Below are 13,268 nucleotides of genomic sequence, written 5' to 3' on the forward strand. Positions count from 1 at the left end.
AACTTTTGGGATATTGTAAGTACACAACCTCAGGAAAATATATCACACTGTGCAAGTGATTTTTGGATATTTTATGACAAAATTCTTACATATTGTACCTTTAAGTATCCTTCGCACAAAACTATAATATGACTTCAGAAGACTTATAATGCACGAGTCATATGGGCTATTTTTATGGAACTTGTGGTGCTTTTGGTCAGCTTTTTTGTCAGCTGGAAATTCACTGGTCGAATATAGCGACATGCTTTCATTGTGCCTGAAGAAAGCAGTAACAATTCTGCCTTTTGTTTTCCGCAGTAGAAAGTAAGTCATGAAGTTTTGGAGCGACACGAGGGTAAGTAAACGATGACAGAATGTTTTATTTTTAGGGATGAGCTATTCCTTTAACTGAAGATGTTCCTAAATACATGCAGCCCACCACAGTCGTTGGCGCACGCATGCATGCTTGGTTTTGAGGTGGACTTTAGGACCATGGAGAGGTCTCCCACAGCAGCGGGCGCACACAGCGCGTCTTGAAGAGGAAACCCCCACAGGAGCTCTCGCTGCCGGATACCTGAGACATCTCAAATCATCCCTCTGACCGACAAGCGCACGGCGCGCCACGGAATGCGCAGGAGTGACCGACTGTCCGCTGGACGAGGGCGCGCGGTCATGGGTCCCTCTTCAGCACCTTTGAGTTCTTAATGCATTATGAAGTCATAGAGACCTCTGGAAATCCTTAAAATTATCCTTAAGGCAGCGTCTATATTGGAATAAACTATCAGCTGGTGAATTTCTCTGTTCGGATGGATGATTTGGTCAGATTCCTCATTCATCGTGATGCGCGTTCATTCCGTTTACAAGTGTCTTATTGACTGACCGCGGATCAATTTTTGGACGTTGGCTGACGGTAAGCTCGCGGTCTGTTTTAGTTACCCATGCGAAGTTTGAAGTGGAGAGGTTTCATGGTGATGCGGGGGTGGCTAGTTGATTTGCTCCGGCTCGTGAAGATGCCTATGTAATGTAACCTTTAGAAAAAATCGGAATCATGTAAATGTGGAGTTTGACGCTTAAATAATAACTCAGTTTCATTGAGGTTAAATTGTGGAATGAAACCTGTCAACAACACGTCCGGATCATATTTTGACTTGATTTAAAAAATAAATGGAAAATAATGTTTTGTGAAAGACAGTAGGCTAAGCCGTGTTTTGCATCATTAGGATGTGATTGTGACGGTATTTCACGACTATTCAGCATTCAATCGCCCCCCCCCCCCCCCTCCCCCCCCCCCCTCCATTATTAGAATAATTGTGAAAACATGATTATGTATATAGCCTAGCTGTAATTATATAAAAGTAAAGTAGCTTTTGCTGCCCTGCTTTTAATTTACTTATTTTCTAAATCAATGGATGGACAGGATGTTTCTTATTAGGCTACTGTATTACAGTAATGCGACTTTATTAAGAATCTATATTGAGATCAAATGAGAATTATAAACAAATTTAAGTAAAACTTTCGAATTGAGGGCAGAAATATGTTGCCCTGACATGAAAAAAATGGAGAAAAAAAAAAGAAAAGAAAAAAAAACCATTTTAATTGTTCTACAAGTTCTAGCTACTTTTTTTTAGAGTAGCCTAAAATATAACCTGCACATTTGTTCTTCGCATTTACTCATAGCCTACCTAAAGCAGAATTTCAGGTGGGAAATCAGTTAAAATCTCAATGTGAGCCGCGGTCTTTATACGCGCATAAAAGACGAGATTTGAATCGGTTTTTTCATTAGCTACTGACTAAACTAAGGTTTAACATTTTATTCCAGTTGTGCGGCTTGTGGCAAACCACTGTTACATACACGCATATATATATAGGCTATATAGATAAATGATCTCGTTTTAGTTTAGATTAACTCAAAATAAATGTAGAAAACGCAACGTGATGTGCGGCAGCGTTTGAGATGGCTTGTTTAAAGGCGGTGTTTGCGGGAGTATTTGCACCCTCCTGCGATGGTACGGACAGAACACACGCACACACACACATTCACTCTCTCACACACACTGCAGTGGCGTCTGATCACAGTCTGCAAGAGAGTGAGCGTGCGCATGAGAATCTGTGCCGACGCCGGCTGGTACACATTAGACCTCTCGTGGGCTTTTCACACTTGAAATTGCAAACCCAGGGTCATTTTTTATTCTTGGGTTAACTTAATCCCTGCTGGGTTACCTTGTTTACGGTTTTCCACAGCTCAATCACTGCCCTGGGTTAATATTTAACTCTGGGTATTGTGGTTACGTGGTTTCACACTTTTATGAGATCCATAAGATGAAATGGACAAATAGGCCAGGTCTACTGCACGCGACCTGTCGTGTATGAACTTTTCGGACCAATGAAATATTAGTCTCTTCCTCACTCTGGTTAACGCGTTACGAGTCCCTGTTTTTAACATTTTCAACAATTCCCTTGCACGCTGAAACAACGCGTGAGAGTTTGTGATATTAATATTTAATGAGGCAAGCAATTGTTTATCTTATGATTGGTTGACTTATTTTAAACTCGCTGGAGCGGTCTAATACCGCATTATCGAGCTTCCCATGCTTGAATTTTTTAACCCAGGGTAAATCTTAACATTGGGTAACTTAATCTGGGGTTATTTCACACTGCACATTTGTAAACGACGAGTTAACGTATTTGCATTTTTATGACATCGATTGGACAAATACACGCACCCAGTATTGATAACTGCTCGTCTAAATTTGTAAATGTCGCCACGTAGATTCGGCTCTGGTTGTCTTAAGCCTTATAAAACAGCAAAAACGATACTTTAATATTCTTATCTCCTGTTAACGCGTTTTGTCACAGTTCTTCATTAGTCTCTCTGAGGGGGAAAAACAACGTGAAAGTTCGTGTGACACAAAGCTCATGAATACTTAATGAGATAAGCTCTGTTCGTTTATAATTAGTTCTCTGTTGCTAAACAACTCACTGTAATATTTCTGCATCATTTCTCACTGTATACCAGTTTATTACATGTTAGCACTGCAAAAGCCTAAAGCAGGGCTTCAAAACCCAGGGTTAAAAGCCTTGCTAACCCTCTTTGGAAATAAGTGTGAAAGTTAAGACTTAATCCAGGGTTAAAAGTGGCCTTAACCCAGTTAAGCGTAGCGTGAAAACCCTTTTGGCTGGCCTAGTGTTGCTGTTACAATCCAAGAATCATGTGAGAACACACCCAAGGCGTGTGCATTATGCTGTCATGGATGCATATTCATAAACTCACATTGGCCTCTTTTACCTCGTGCAGCCGGAAAAATTCTCAATCGAACATGTAGATTTCCTCCGTTTGATGCATTATCAGTATAAACAAGCCAATCTCCTAATGCTAATGATTACTTTAGGTTATTTTTGCAAATGTGTGCCTAGAATACACAGATGAAATGCTAGGGAAAATTGTCTTTGACAGCGCCATTGACTCCTCTTAAAGGAACTGTCACTCAGGTTTGAATGCGGCATGGGGCACAGCCTGGGTTTATTGTGTCAGTATATGTGGTTATAAAGAATGCATATAGTCCCATGGTGGAGCTCTTATTGCCTAGGGTGAGTTTGTAGATGGACCCACACACACTTCCCTACTTAAGTTTCCAAAGAGATCTGGCTATAGAGCATGCCATCACCAGCGGCGTTTGGATGGCCTATTAATAAACAAGGCATGTTCTGTCATGGGCTTATACTGAATGGCCAGGGGCATCGGTTAGCCACTTGTCGATAAAATCTGTGAAGAAGAATCTGCACAAGATCCAATATGTTAAAATGCACTTTGATGTGATGTGGCCATTTGACTGTGAGTGGTGCTGAAAGAACAGCTCCCTCTTTCAATGAACTACAACACATCTGTCAGAACCTTCTCTGCCTTGATACATCAGCAGGTCAACTCGCGTACCACTAAAATGACAAAAACACTGACTGATGCCCCTGATCTGTGGGAAGCTAAAAGTCACGTCTGTGGCATTCTGATAAAAGCATGCATATGTCATTTAAAGCATGCTTCGCTGAACGCACTCAAATTGAACTCCGTATTGCAGTTCTGATACTGTTGCGCTTTTAAATGCAATTAGGATTGGAGAATATTTGCAGAGCCAATCGTTGCCATTAAATGGCTAAAATTCTTGGATGGGGTTAACTTTGGAAGTTCGTAGGTTTCCTTTGTGCGTGTGAGTGTTTACATGTATGAAATATAGTTGTATTGTTTTCCCAGCAAATAAAACAAACTCTTGAGACCCCCCTTCCAGTTTCTTAGGGACCACTTTACTGGGCACAATATCAATAAGAAGCCTCTCGCTATCTCTCTGTGTGTGTATGTGTGCATAATGAGGAGAGTATGCTGTGGGAAAGCCCTCATTATAAAACAGTTTGAGCTCTCAGGCCATTAAAGTCAAGCACAGCGAGTGAGGAAGCAAGTAAAGGATACTCTGGTGGATTGCTAGATGATTGAAACAATAAGCCCATTCTATATTGTCTTGTCGGTTATGGCTTCTATTGGAATCCTTTGGGTTGAGGGCTCTTGTCAGCTCTTGTCCTGGTGATGTTTTTTGACCTGCTGTCCATGCTTATTCATCGGGTCTCAAAAGAATAGCAATCGATTAGTAATACGAGAAGAGAATGCATTGATTTGGGTTGATGAGAAGTTGTTGGGTTTTTGGGACTTCCATTGTGGTTTCCTGACCTTGATGGTGTGCTTTCCATTTGGAGTGCACCTGTGGAGGTGATGCGTCACGCATCAGAGCTTTCGTATCCCATATTTACATAACTCATGTAGGGAATTTCAATTTGAAGGACGTACAAACGACACATGCACACAAATAAATAAGTACAATGAGTTCATTTATTTGTATATTTGTGTGGTTGAGAATATGCAAGTCGACTCACATTGATGCATGCACACAAGCTCATTTACTGCTGGTTTTCCTGTTGCTGATGAAGTCTGACATGTAATCTTTCCTTGTTTCTTTTTTTCTCTTGCTCTCTCCCTCTCTATTACTGTCACTTTCTCTCTCCCTTAGGACTGTCAAACTGTCAGAATCCTCACTGATTCCCTCAGAATAGTACTGAAACCTGCAGTGTGTGAATCCCTATGAGTGTGTGTTTGTGTAGACTCAATTTAGTCTCATATTATATGATGGTAACAGGGCGTTTGCAGTACAACGAGAGTATTCGGCTTTTACAGCACTTCCTACACTGATTTTACTCATAAAATAGCTCTAGATGTTCATTTATTCATTATTGATTTCAGACAGACAGTAAAATTCAACACCTGATGTTTATGGCTTCAAAGTTTCTCGATTTTATTCATATGACTTATGGTGGCCGCAATTTGAGAGAAGCCTCATTTTTGCTTCTCTCTTGCCATTTAACCTTGAAGTATAAGCTCATGACAAATGCAATGGATTCTAGGGCTGACAACCTTTGATGGAATTGAGAATCTGCCTCGATTTTCAGTTCTCTCCTTGTAAATGAGATGGTGCAGTCATTTACATTGGCAAAAGTGAGTCAGGAACCTAGTCATCAGTTAGAAAAGTAGTCCCATAATGACAGTCACGGTAATTCTGAAAGCATTGGTCAGGAATGAGCTAGAATACTAATTTCCCCAAGGAAAACAGTGAAAAAGACACATTTAAACACTGTACAGTGGGGTTCTGAAGTCTTAGACCACTAGTGATAATTCAATGAAAAACTTTTCATTTCAAATTATATTAGAATAGCATTTTGATGGAAAATTTTAATTGAAAAATTAATGACATGCAGAATGTCTTAGTGTTTGGTCTGTCCTCCTTTTGCTTTAATGACAGCAGCACTTGAGCTGGCATGAACTCCACAAGATTGTCTAAAACCTGATGATCATGTTCTCCAGCATGATATGAGAATGATCCAAAGAACATCTTGTGCTTAAATGCAAGAACATTTTACCTTTTGTAGAAAAGAATTCACATAGTTAATTTGACAAATTTGCTCATTAGCGACCAAGAAATAGTGCAGAATCTTACATTTATTATTCAATCTTTTAAAAATCATAGATTTCCAATGTGGTCTCAGACCCCTCAGTGTGTATGTATGTGTAATATATTATTACTATCATTGATTTACTTTATATATATATATATATATATATATATATATATATATATATATAATTTTTTTAAGTAAATCAATGACAGTCTTTTATATTGATAGGCTGTAATTGCTGTAACTTTTGAACAAGGCAATTGTAGGAAGTTGCATATGACCACATTAAACTCACATTAAACCACAGTCTTTTATGAATAGGTAACATCTTTTAACTACTGAGATTCAAATATGTACTCCTGTAACAGAAATCATTCCAGTACGTTGTATACATAGCTAATTAAAAACGCGGGTGTAGGGTATGATTTGGAGTTGCGTTATTATGCTAAGATTTGATTAGGGATTGGGAATTGTATTAAAAATGTAACATACTGTTATAGGCCTTTTGAAATTGAATTGGTTTGGGCACTGGAGTATCATTTGATGAGTAATGCCTCTGACAATGATCTGTACATTCTAGTATCATTTTTAAAAGTGTACTGCTCAACATTATTGGATTTTCTGCACTTGTGAGGCTTTCCTGTTAATGATACCCTAAATGATTTCAGAAGTAATTGTCTCCTTTTCTCTTTCAATTGCATTGTTTTCACATGAGGTACATTCAAAAAGGCTTTATGAGTATCACTATATTATAACATTTATCTGTTTTTTTTAGAACTCTGGAAACTTAATGAAAAATAACTGAAAACTTAATCTCAGATGAAGGAAAATAAAAACCAGACAAGTGAGACAATTGTTAACATACTGTAATAGTACAGAGATTTAGTATTAAAATGGATGACATAACTCAGATAATTTGGCCGGAATTTAATGTGAAAGTTTGAGTTTGTATTGAAATCTCTGATGTTTCATTCACTCAGCAGATTGGAGCGCTGTTTGAGACGCTGTTGAATGCCTTTTCTGAAACTCAAGAGGGAATACTTGTGAGATTACTAGGGTCTTTTTCAGCTGACAAGTCTGAGAAGCAGGAGTCTGAAACGGTTCAGCCAATAATATTAAGACAAACAGTAAACCAGAATGTATTGATTGAAACTGATAATATACAAATTGCAATGGCCCCATGGCTCGCTTCTAAAGTAGGAGAACATTTTTGTTACAAAAACTCATTGTTTTTGTGACACAACTTGTCTCAGTCCTTTTTTGTTTATGTGCACAAGTGATTAGAAACAGTCCAGTGAATTAAAATAAAAACAATTGTGCTATATCTATCATCAGCAATTTTCCCACCCCAATTTTTTTTTAAATTAGGCCTACATAATTAAATGCACAAATAACATGTTTAGGTCATAGCATCTGTTTTTAAATAAATTCAGTTGTTGTTTATTTGGTATCATTATTACTGCTGAAGTTTTTTTTTAGCAATGCCAGAATGTTAACATTCTTAGATACTATTCTTTAATATAATTCTAACCACTTCAGCATTCAGAAATAAAGCAGTGGATTGCCGGAGCCATTATATAAAAATACTGTTTCTGCTCTGAAATGAAAAACAATGTTTCTAATCCCTGGCTTGTACATGTTGAATATTTTTTTGTAGTATCATCCATGTTGTGAACTAATATATATTCATGCACATGTGTATATAGTTTTTCATGCATTGGAAGATAGTTTGGCTCTTGCATAAATAGCTAATTTGACTAATTTATCCATTCATGATGTGCCAGTGGCAGGTTTGGAAAGCCAGAGAATTGGAAATTGGTGATTTCCAGGCCTGGAAATCTCATGGAAGTCAATTAAATCTCAAAAGTGAGAATAAAAAACATTCTATAAATATCATTATTTTCTTGTGTAGCCAACGTGAGAGTAACGGCCTTCAAATCTCACAATGCTTTTGCTCAAATAAGTCGAATCGGCAATGTTTTTCAAGCGTCAAAAAAGTGAAATAGTCAGTAGAAATGGGAGCCCTTAAGACATCTAAACCTTTCATCATGTAAAGTCATGTCAGACGTCATTTAAATTGAAAACCTCAAGTTTCCTGCACATAGCTCTTTTCTTCTCTGCCATTGCTATCCATTATCTTTGCTAGCCCTTTGACCACCTATTATCTTGTCTTTTGTTTTGACTCCTGACTGAGAACGAGTGTGTCTGGTAAGGGGATTAGTGGTGCTGTGTCTGGAGGTGGTGTAGGAGAGCAGTAATACTCAATAATTAATCACCATCAGCAGCGCAGAGCATGGAAGAGTACTCAGGGGTCCCTTGTTAGCCGGGGCCGATCAGTGAAGTGTGAACAGTCTGCAAGCTGCTTTAACCACACACACACACACACACATGATCAATATTCTGAATTTCATTTCATGTTAAGGGCACAGAAAGACTGTTACATGTGTGTGACTTTTTCATGACTGTGATGTATGGTCAGGATAGAGCACCTGTAGTCAAGGTTGCATGTGCACTAACAAGTCCATGTCATAAAAAAAATATATTTCAGGAGTCTATATTTGAGTCTATATTTATTGTTTCTCATTTCCTGCTTTTGCACTCACTCACACACAAACACACACACACACACACACGCTTGATGCCCCTGAGCATGTTCGAATTCTACTCTGATATTTGCCTGGCACAAGAAAGCTGGAACTGCCACAATAAATAATGGAGTCCACAAAGACTGATGTGGTCTTTGTCCCCCCCCCCCCCCCCCCATTCTTTTACAAACTCAAGCCCACACCTACAGTAACGCAATTACACACATGCATACATGTCCATTTTGCTCTCTTGTGAACTGTCATATATGTAATGTCTGAAAATAAATGCGGCTCAGGTTGTCCTTGAATCATTCGTTCTACTGTCTCGTAAGTGTGTGTGTGTGTGCAGGTTTTTAACGGTGTGTATCTCTGTTCATAGCGCAGCACTCTTCCTCCAGGGGCACTGTTATATTTACCGCATGGTAAATGTGTTGACTGTCAGGCCTGGAGATGTGGAGAGTTTAAATTGGATTAAATCATAAAATCACCACATCAATCATTCACAGCTGGGCCCGCCGCCACACGCCTGTCCTGTGAGCGACCGTACATGTGTATGTGGATATTAGGTCCAATGAGAAATGAGGAAGACCTTCTATGTTGCCTCTAACTGGACGGTGATTGAATTGCCAATTGCCAATTGTGACTGGAAAAAAAGCACTGCTCATATGGACTGATTTGATCTTAAAAGTGTTCAGTCTAGAAAATGATTATGTTTCCGTGATTAACAGGTGTATGAATGCAGGTGATTAGAGTTATTTTCTAAATCAAGCATCTCAAGTACTTTTTAAAAAAGCCTTAACCCTAAGGCTTAAAATATGACACATAACTCATCCCACACTGTTTGTTTGTACCTCGAATCATGTGGCTTGTTGAGAAAAGGCATGCTGTTACATTTCTAAGCAACTAAACTTGAAATATATAGGCAAAATAGCAAGTTACACAAATTATATATTTTATATAATACATACTAAATACAATTCCTATATAATTTGCTTATTATTTTCTTATTTGCTTATTTCTTTTTTGTGCTAAAATGGGTGAACAAAATCTTGCTAAATCTATATACTTAGATTTTGGGGTAGATTAACTTCCCACATCCCAATATGTCTCATAGCAACGCCCTGGCAACCACCCACAACAACCAAACCTTTTTTCTGGCTCTTTTTTTTTAAAGATCTTAGACCTTATGTTTAGGGGTGGGGTGATGGGTGGACTTTTATGCTTTATTTTTCTAAAAATCTTACATTTTCACATACAAAATCGACACATACAAAATATTTACATTATCCCATGAGATTGGGTTGGTCATATTTGATTTCATATCATTTAAAGGAATTTTCCATGAAATTATAACCTTCCTATTAAATTTAGCTGGAACTTTTAAGCTTTAAAATTGATAAAGCATCAGAAAAATATCAGAAAATTCAAAATCATACAATAACTTTAAGGAACACCATGAAATTTAAGTCATAGTTCACTGATTATTTTCTCCTGTGATTGATTCATTAAGTCAGTGAGTTGAACTCAAAAAACATAGTCAGATTTGTGAATGAATTATTCAGATTGATTTTTTTTAACTGGATCAACCAATTCATTGAAAAGAACAATTCATTCATGATTTAGACATCGCTACTTTTCTCATGGACACGCCAAGGGCGGATGTCAAAGATTTTCAGTGAATAATTGCCGAAATGGGTCTGTTCCAAACTAGTCCTATAAAATGTACCCTTTGTTCCACAGAGGAAAGAAAGTCATTTGGGTTTGGAACAGAATTAGAATGAGTAAATGATGAGAGAATGTTTTATTTTTGGGTGAACTATCCCTTTAATTAAAGCAGTAGTAAGTGATCTCATACACATTAACTGGTGGCTATGAAAATGTGAAATCTTTATATTCTACCTTTTCTCATTTTTCTTCTTTCTCCCTCTCTTTCCTCTTTCAAAACCCTGAGATTATGTGTGGGAGAGGGATGATAAGCCCTTTAAAGAGATCACAAGAGCACTCTCTCTCTGTCGCCCCTTTGCCTTTTTAAGGCAGACACACACAGAAACACAAACACTCCCACACACACACAAAATAAAGTCTATTAACCTCTCAAATGCTACTGTTCCTGATGGGATTTAGACCTTCCAGTGTCTGAATTTGGCATGCAATTCATCATCAGTAGAATGTTATTGTAAGATAATTACGGATGAAGAGGAAGGGTTTGCACACACTTATTAAGTTTACATTAATTATTTGAGGAAAAAGGGAATATAGGTGTTATTCGATTTGATATAACAAGCCTTGGATGGAAATCCAAGAATACCATATAGCTGCAGGGAGTAATTTAGAGGTCTGCGTTAAAGTGACAGGAGCAGTGCATTATGGGGGAGTCATGTGACAGGGTTGTGAAATAAAATACGAACCTGAAATGATATTAAGGTGCTTTGTCAGCAGGAGACCTCAAATAAAACTGTAAACTGAGGTGATTATGGGTGGTTGACATATACTTGTAGTACTTGTGCTTTGAAAAATGTATTTGTCAGGCTATTAATTTCAAAAAGCTAAATGGTGATATATATATAAATGCATTAGAATCCAAGCAGTAAACCCTGTGCCTCTTTATTAATGAATATTTCAGTCCAATTTGGGTTCAATATAGGCTACTTCAGAAGCTTGCACATAGTGTTCAGATTTCTTGTTGGCCTCTCTGATCGGTCACATCATTTGTTCTTACACTTTAAAGACAGAATGAATACACTAAATCATTACTTTTTTGCTCTTTTTTTTATTTCTGACATTTGTTAACACGTTTAATTAATTATCTTAAAATGTTTCGCACCCAGAGTTCTTTTTAATAATTGTGTATGTCCTACATTGCTCAAACATTTAAGGTTTAGAAATACTCATGCAGACAGATATATGTGTGTTTATTCCATTATGGAAATGGTTTGGGTTCCCCTCCGTTTTCAGGCTTCTATAACCGCTCAGATGGGGGAATTGTGAGGACGTTGTGCACAGACAGCAAACGGAGATTAAAATAGATTTCAGATATGAACACAGAACTCAGGTGATTGAGTGGCTTCGTGGGAAGGCACAGAAATCAGATAAAATATGAAAAAGTCATACTTTAATATGATTTGACCATGAAAGAAATGCTTAAAGATTGCATCTCTCTTAGCTTTGTCTCATGCATATACATATACATGGAGGAAATAAAAAGCAAAAATGTCTGGATTCCAGGGAAATTCAATTTTCCACATTTTTGCTGGAGAGTAGAAAGAGAGTAGAATGTAAAAGTGTAAATGCATGGAAGCCATTTGCCATTTTCATTATGTTCAGAAATTCTGATATTTAATTTTGTATAAATTATTAATATATACATTCATGAAATATACATTTTTCAATTTTATTTTACAGTGCAGTTGTATTACAATAGTAATTATGATTATGAATACATTTATGTCTTATAAATAATAATAAAGATATTATTATATAGCCTATTTTATATATATATATATATATATATAGCATAATCCCCTCAGAGCTATCAGGACTACGAAAGAGTTTCAGTTAGATTAGTAAACAACCTTAGATTAGTAAATAAATACTGTTCAAATTGAATGCCCTAAATGTTGTGGCAATTTTTCCGCCGTGTGGTATAAAAAATTGTGCTGTAACAAAGTTAGAAATTCCAATATTGTGACAACAACTAGTTTCATAAATTTCACAACTAGCAAAAATTGTCATCTGTCAGAATAAACATTTTTACATTTATTGAATACAGTATGGGCAGGTGGTGGATAGTTGTTAAGGTGTTCTGAGTGTGTTAAAATCAATCATATTATTAAAAAGTTATTATGTTACTGAGGTATCTGAGTGATACTATGTGGTCAGTATGAACAACTAGATTTGTACATTTCTGAATAAAATGGGTTGTGGGTGGTTGCTATTCTGAGTGTTCTTTTGATATGTTGCTATGTGGTTGCCAAGGTATTCTGAGTGGTGTTTTAAAGCATTAAGCCCCAAGAATTTGGTTTGGTTTACAGTGCTTTTGGAATTAGAGACATTGTTAGGCACGATGAAGAGCGGAAACAGTTATACCTGGCGAGGTTTCATACAATAAACACACAGCAAGTGACAAAAATGTAAATATTTATTGATATATAATAATAATTCAAGCTATGTAGTTCTTTTGCAATATTCAGCAGAACGATTGACAAGCAACACAAAAATGCAGTGGCACAGTAATACTTAAGTAATGAGATCTCAGGTGTGTTTATAGAGTATTTTACAATGCTCAGCCAATCATAAACAAGGACTGAAACTATCCATTTTATAAAGTATGTTAAAAATCATTAGCATAATAAATGTTGTTAATCACTTACTAAGGTATTCTTGTTTTTAGTGTGTTGCTGTGCGGTTGCTAGGTGGACTAGTCCAGGACAAACTAAAATGTCTGTAGTATTGTTTAATGTAAGTCTGTATTTTTTTCCATCAGATTTGTCACCCCAAAATTGTTCAGTCGTTTAAAATTTTTAAACCGGTTTTTCAAACTCACCCTTTATAGACCTTATTCAGAGCAGACCTTATTCGTAGTCCTGCCCCAAATTCAGAAGTTAATGTCGTGCCACTCAAACTAACGGAGCAATGTTTGACAGCATCACCGTGTTTACCCTCTTCAGGAAGTCAGCCTACTGGGTTTTAACATTGACAAAATTACACACTTCA

The 13,268-nt window shown here is 37.1% G+C and overlaps 1 protein-coding gene across 2 annotated transcripts in view; it reads left to right on the forward strand.

Moving 5' to 3' along the window:
* The first annotated feature begins 409 nt into the window (after positions 1-409).
* The window catches only part of il1rapl1a (interleukin 1 receptor accessory protein-like 1a), a 79,508-nt gene continuing 66,649 nt past the window's right edge, over positions 410-13,268 (forward strand). The window contains exon 1 of one of the 2 annotated variants that reach the window (XM_079881044.1): positions 410-889. The gene's annotated coding sequence lies outside the window, so the exon portion shown is untranslated. The remainder of the gene's footprint in view (positions 890-13,268) is intronic. The other variant, XM_079881045.1, reaches the window with a different exon arrangement.

The sequence above is a fragment of the Squalius cephalus genome (genome assembly GCF_949319135.1).
Source record: "Squalius cephalus genome assembly, chromosome: 9".
Taxonomy (NCBI): domain Eukaryota; kingdom Metazoa; phylum Chordata; class Actinopteri; order Cypriniformes; family Leuciscidae; genus Squalius; species Squalius cephalus.